Genomic DNA, 6400 nt, shown 5'->3' with positions numbered 1-6400 from the left:
GATGCATGAGCTAGAAGAGACAAACCAACTTCCACAATATGATGATGTTTGCGTTCGGCTGAACCGTTTTGTTGATGTGCATGAGGACAAGAGACATGATGAATAATGCCAACGCTACGGAAGAAAGAATTGAGTTTCTCATATTCTCCTCCCCAGTCACTTTGGACTGCAAGGATCTTTCTATCAAATTGTCTTTCAACAAGTTTTTGGAATTCTTGGAAAACAGAAAAGACTTCAGATTTGAACTTAAGCAAATATATCCAAGTGAATTTGCTATAATCATCAATAAAACTGACATAGTATTTCTTGCGACCAAAAGAATCTCTTGCATGACCCCATACATCACTGAAAATAAGCTCTAAAGGAGCATGAGACACACTATTTGACAGAGGATAAGGAAGTTGGTGACTCTTTGCACATTGACAAGCTTCACAAACTGACTCACTTTCGGGACTACGTGACAATGAAAGATTGCCTTTATTGACTACTTGCTTGACTATATTTGGAGAAGGGTGACCTAATCTTTGGTGCCATTTGGCTAAGGAAGGCTTGATGGCAGAATAAACTTGACGGTGACACTTTCGATCAAAGACTCTTGATGTGATGGGATATAATCCTCCAATGCATCTACCGTGATGGATGAGCTCCTTCGTTGCCCGATCCTTTATGAAAAAATAGGTAGGATGAGTTTCAAAGAAAACATTATTGTCGGAAGTTAAACGAGACATGGAAGCTAGATTTTTATCGGCTTGAGGTACATGAAGGACATCTTTAAGAACAAGATCACGTTTAAGACTAGGGGAATTAATAGAAGATTAACCAATGTGGGCGATGTCCATACCTCCACCGCTTGCAGTGTGAATTTGATCATTGCCGTGATACCTCTCTCGAAGGGCAAGCTTCTCTAGCTCATTTGTGACATGGTCCGTAGCTCCAGAGTCAGCATACCAGACCGTGTCACCATCAGCTCCGCCGTGCTCCCGCATGGCTGCAGCGACATGCTTTGTATCGGGCACGAAGTCCTCATCATACCGGTGCCAGCAGTCAATGACTTCATGGCCCGGTTTCTTGCACAGCTGACATCTAGGCCGACGGTTGTTGTTGTTGTAGCCGCCGTTGTAGCCGCCATTGTAGCCGTTGTTGCCACCGCCGCGGTCACCACCATTGTTGCCGCGGTCACCAGGGCGAGCGTGGCCCTGGTTACCACTGCGCCCGCCGCCGCTGCTGTTTCCGCGACCGCGCCACTGCTGTCCACGCCCACGACCACGTCCACGGGAGGCGACGTTGACAGAGGACTGGCGCAGATTGCCTCCTTGAAGCATGCTGAGGCGGGCGTCGAAGCTCAGGAGCTGGCTATACAGCTCCTGAACCGTAACAGCTTCGACCCGCGCCGCCAAGGCCGAGATCACAGGGTTGTAGTCGATGTCGAGGCCGGCGATGACGTGGGAGATGATCTCGGCGTCTCCGAGCGGTGCACCGGCGCAGGCAACTTCATCTGTAAGGGTTTTAATTTTCCCAAGATATTCTGCCATGGTTAGATTACCTTTCTGCAGGTTGGTGAGCGCCATCCTTGTGTTGATCTTCTGGGCTTGTGTTTGCGCAGCAAACATGGCATGGATGGAGTTCCACACCTCGGCCGGCGTCTGGAGCATCGCTACTTGGGCAAGGACCTCTCGAGACAGAGACCCCATGAGATACCCTTGTAGCTGTTGTTGCTGCGCAAACCAGATCGATCTGGCGTAGTTGAAGACCTGCTCTTCCGTCCCATTGTTGTTGATGGTGATGGTGGCAGGGGGCGCCGGGCTTGTGGCGTCGAGGAAGTGCTCCATCTGTGCTCCTTTGATCTGAGGTAGCACGACAGCCTTCCAGAGGAGAAAGTTCGTCCTCGTAAGCTTCTCTGACGGAGGCGGACCGAGAGAGGGCGAGCTGCTGCTGGAGGTGGAAGATGAGGCGAAGGTGGAAGGTGCAGATAAAGTGGACAGAGCGCTCATGGTGGATGCGGACGTGGTGGACGTGGTGGCAGCAGCGGTGGACGGCGTGGTTCCTGACATGGTTGCCTCTCTTCTCGATCTCGATTCCTCTCTTCTGCGATCAACTAGATGGATTCCTTCTTGAGGGCTAGACGTACGAGAGGAAGGGCTCTGATACCATATGACGAAGCGTAGAACCCTTTGTCTCGGGCCGCATTGTATTTATATGACCGAAGTCTTGATGTACAAGTTGAGAGAGATCGATCGTGATCGTGATCTCCTCGAGAGGTTACAGGAGATACGGGAGAGAAGAAGAGATAGATAGAGATACAAGTTTAAACCACTATCCTATCTCTATACACTTTATATTCTAACACAGACTACTCTTGCTCGGCACTCCTGCAATAATCCACCATGATCTGGGCGAGACTAAAAGGGCGGTCATAATCTTCTTGATTTGGGTCAAGTTCAACAACATGTTCGGGCTGCTTTTCCACCCATCCATCATCCTGAAAAATCTTGCTATCGTGAGCTACAATCATGGAGTAATCTGCATAATAGATGCTGCCTTCTACCACCGTCTTTAGCTTGCTGGCGTCAACAGGGAGGCAGCGGTACTTGCTGACGAAGAGGGCTTGGATACCTGCATGGTTGTTATATATGCAACTCAGATGTGCAAAACGGAGGACCAGGGCAACATAGCATACCACTTTTTATTGCCAATTAAGTCTACTAATTAATCATTAACAATAAGCTTAGTGCTCAGATTTGTAAGAGCTCCCTTATTCTATGATTCAAGCACTTAGTGCTCAAATTTCCACTATCATCAGTTTGCTTTTTCTCAAACTATCGATTCAATTGTGTTTGCCTTTTATGAATGATATTTTTTGTGTGTGGGCATAAATAAGGACATTGTTCTGTATTTTTTCTCAGTGAAAATGATATTTGTGTTGCATGGCGAGTGAGGTTGAGATAATGAGATATCAATTTAAAATTAGTCCCATTTGAAATTTTCTTCCAATTTTCTGAGATGTATTGAAAGTCACATGGTTGCTCTTTTACCACCTCCATATCTAAATGATACTCCTAATTTATGATATGAGCAAGCACAGCTTTCGAATGGTAATTCAGCCACTTCTCGCATTTACAGCAAATTAACGGTGATGTGCTTTGTGCAGAGAAATTGCCAAAAGCAGAAACCTATTTATGTTTGACCAAAATTAACAAAACGATGATTACAAATTATAGATCTCATACAAAGCGCTAGAGAAAGTACTACTTTTGCCGATTCATAGACCATGCACCATGATCAGTCCAATTCGTTGTCATCACCTTCACTGAAACTACCGGCACCAGAAGGCGGCAGCATCTGTGTACTTCTTCAGTCTAGTCGTGCTCGGCAGTCCTGCAATAATCCACCAAGATCTGGGCAAGACTGAAAGGGCGGTCATAATCTTCATGGTTTGGGTGAAATTGAACAGCATTTTCGGGCTGCTTTTCTACCCAACCATCGTCCGGAAAAATCTCATAATCATAGGCTATAATCATGGAGTAATCTGCATAGTAGATGCTTCCTTCCTCCACCGTCTTTAGCTTGCTGGCGTCAACAGAGAGGCACCGGTACTTGCTCACGAACAGGGCTTGGCTGCCGAGGCTCCAGACCGGCACAAGTACCTTGTTCACGGCGTCCACCTTGTACACCAGCGGGCCTCCATTGTAAAACGGCTGCGTGCACTCCATTACGAACAGCAGCTCCCCCTCCGACTCCACCAGGTAAAAGTAATTGCCATGACATTCCTGTGCGTAAGACTCAAGGCTCAGAATGGCTAGAAGTTGTTGACGTTGATCTTTCTCTGCAGCGGCGGCATCGGTTGCCGAGATGATGGACCCATCGACGTCAGTGGTGTACAGGTCGCCGGCAAAGGGAGTCATGCCGACGAGGCATCCCTGAGAGGCTGAGACGCCCCGAACCATTTATCATGAAATCCCCAACCGGACACACTTTCCTCTGTAGTCTCGTCGATCCACCTGACGGAGTTCCTTTGCGGGCTGCTGGCGAACACCCTCATAGGGGACAAGGTCACGGCAACTGCCTCCACCTTGTCCCAGGGTATCCCCGCCTCGAAGTGGACCATTGCGCCGGTGAATGGGTTGACCACCCGAGTTTGGTATGGATACTTTTGCTCCCCGAGCACGAGGAGCCCGCCTGCAGCGACGCCGATGAAGAAGTATCTACCGAGCAGGAGGGAGATGTCCTTACAGATGGAGCGCCCGGTGCTGAGGTTGACGAAGGTGACCTTTCCGTCCTCGAAGAGGGAGTGCCTTGCCATGATCCACTTGGTCGGAATGAATTTTGGGTCCTTGGCATCCGCCCTGGGGTTGGGGATGACGCGGCGCCAATCGCGGCAGGCGGCCCGGAAGTCGACGTAGGCGTCAAGATCGTTCGTCGCCAGGAAGCATTGGCTGATCTCCCGGATGAGGTCGTGGGGAGGATGGAGATGGAGCAGTACCCGGCCATATCTGGCAGCAGCTAGCGGCGGTGGATTGACGAGCGGGGTGTTTTTCTCGTGGAGCTGGCAAGGTTGTGTGCTGGGTGGATCGGTTGGCTATACGCTCGTATGCTTTGTGTTGTGTGTGCTTGTGCTGGATGGATCGGTTGACTATATATACACACACATATTCTCTCGGCCGGTCTTTTCCCGCTTGCAAATCAGCAAATGTTTCAAACTTTGCAATCCAATCTATTCTGGTGTGTGTGAAAACGTACGACATTTTGACGATTAATCCCTACCAAAATTACCAACATCAATGCATGCCCTGTAGCAATTGGGATTGTTTATTAGTACTTTCCAAAACAACGTTTGCCGGGTGAATACTTACTATGGATTTCGTGCGTTGGCCTGGTATTTTTGGAAGAACTTAAACAAAAAGAAGGTGCCAGGCATGCCTCTAATTACTCTCCAAAAATGAAAAAAAAGACACTTTTATTGCTCTCCAAAAATGAAAAAAAGACTAGTGTTCACACCAGCTTACTTGTACCTATATCACTCCATATACATGTAATGAAAGGGGACTGCATTCCTACCCCATTGTACTTGACTAAAACTAAACCTTAAGCAATGAATTAATCCTGTTGTGCAATAGGGGGAGTGCTTCGCACAAGCTAATGGATAACCATGTGGGATAAGGCCCCAATCGCTAACGATACACCCGAAAGTAAATGTGTGTGAAGGAATTGAGCTACCGCAAACGATCGGCAAGAATAAAACATGTGAGATAGGCCTACCTATCGCACACAATTTTCCCGGAATTAAAGTTATGCAAAGTGTTGATCTATCACACACGGTCAGCAAGAATAACACATTGAGATTTATCTTCCATCCAGCAAATTTTTTCTGGTAGAAACTTTTGCTTTCGGACCGCTTATCACGCACTATTGGAGACGCCCAATCATGTGGGATCTGTCATTCATCATACATGATGTGTTACAAGGAACGTGTGGGATGAGTCATTCATCACACATCATCCATCGCGCACGTTTCCTACGACAGAATCCACTACTGCAAGAATGCCTAGCAGTAGTGCACGCAAAAAGCCCAGTACTAGCGGGCAAGGCTCTCCAGGGCGCCCGCCACTGACCTCCTGCCACTGCTAACACGGCATCAGTGGCAGGCGCCCGTCCGCCAATGGTACAAATCAAGTAGAGGCGAGCATGCTGTAGGGCCCGGCACTAGTTATGACCACTAAAGGCGCTGACGGCGCAAACTCTTGGTGGCGAGCACTTCTCGAAGCCCGCCACTGCTAATAATTTAAGGAACTGAGACAAATACACAGACTATACTAGGAATATGTGACATCATGGTACATGCCATGTAATACAAGGTGTTCATCTTGGCACGTGCGTAGCCTCTGCTGACCAAAATATTTATGTACTGGAAGTACCGAATATACCTAATTAATGTTTGCTTTGTTCGGAAACGTAGTAGAAACCAAAAAATTTGCTCCTACAATCACCCAAGATCCATATGAAGATGCATAAAGGGTTGAGATCATGATCGTTACCGTCTCCGAGTTACAATGGAAGAAGAACGTGTCGATGTAGATCTTACTTGAAAACCCTCATACCGTCGATGACGAGCCCTCGTAGTGCCCACGAACAGTCCCTCGAACCTAAGACCGAAAGCACGTCCTCTCTACTTGGTTGCAAGATCCAGCAGCGCTTCGCCGTCCAGAACTAATCATCGCTAGAGAATTAAAGGGACGAGATTAGAACCACAAATGGCTTCTAATTATGAGGACAACAGGATTATCCTACCTTTAATTAGTCAACTGGGACCAACTAGAACTAGAACTAGAAGAACTAGAAGAACTAGAGGAGGCTCCAAAACTTGTGTATTATAAAGAGCACAAATCCTCGTGTATATATAGGA

The 6400-nt window shown here is 47.7% G+C and overlaps 1 pseudogene; it reads right to left on the bottom strand.

Annotated features, from left to right (window-relative positions):
* Positions 1–1333: 1333 nt before the first annotated feature.
* On the bottom strand, positions 1334–1472 carry LOC123073118 (uncharacterized; annotated as a pseudogene).
* Positions 1473–6400: the final 4928 nt, after the last annotated feature.

Source organism: Triticum aestivum, chromosome 3B, assembly GCF_018294505.1.
Source record: "Triticum aestivum cultivar Chinese Spring chromosome 3B, IWGSC CS RefSeq v2.1, whole genome shotgun sequence".
NCBI lineage: Eukaryota > Viridiplantae > Streptophyta > Magnoliopsida > Poales > Poaceae > Triticum > Triticum aestivum.
This window is presented reverse-complemented; position numbering and strand designations above follow the sequence as displayed.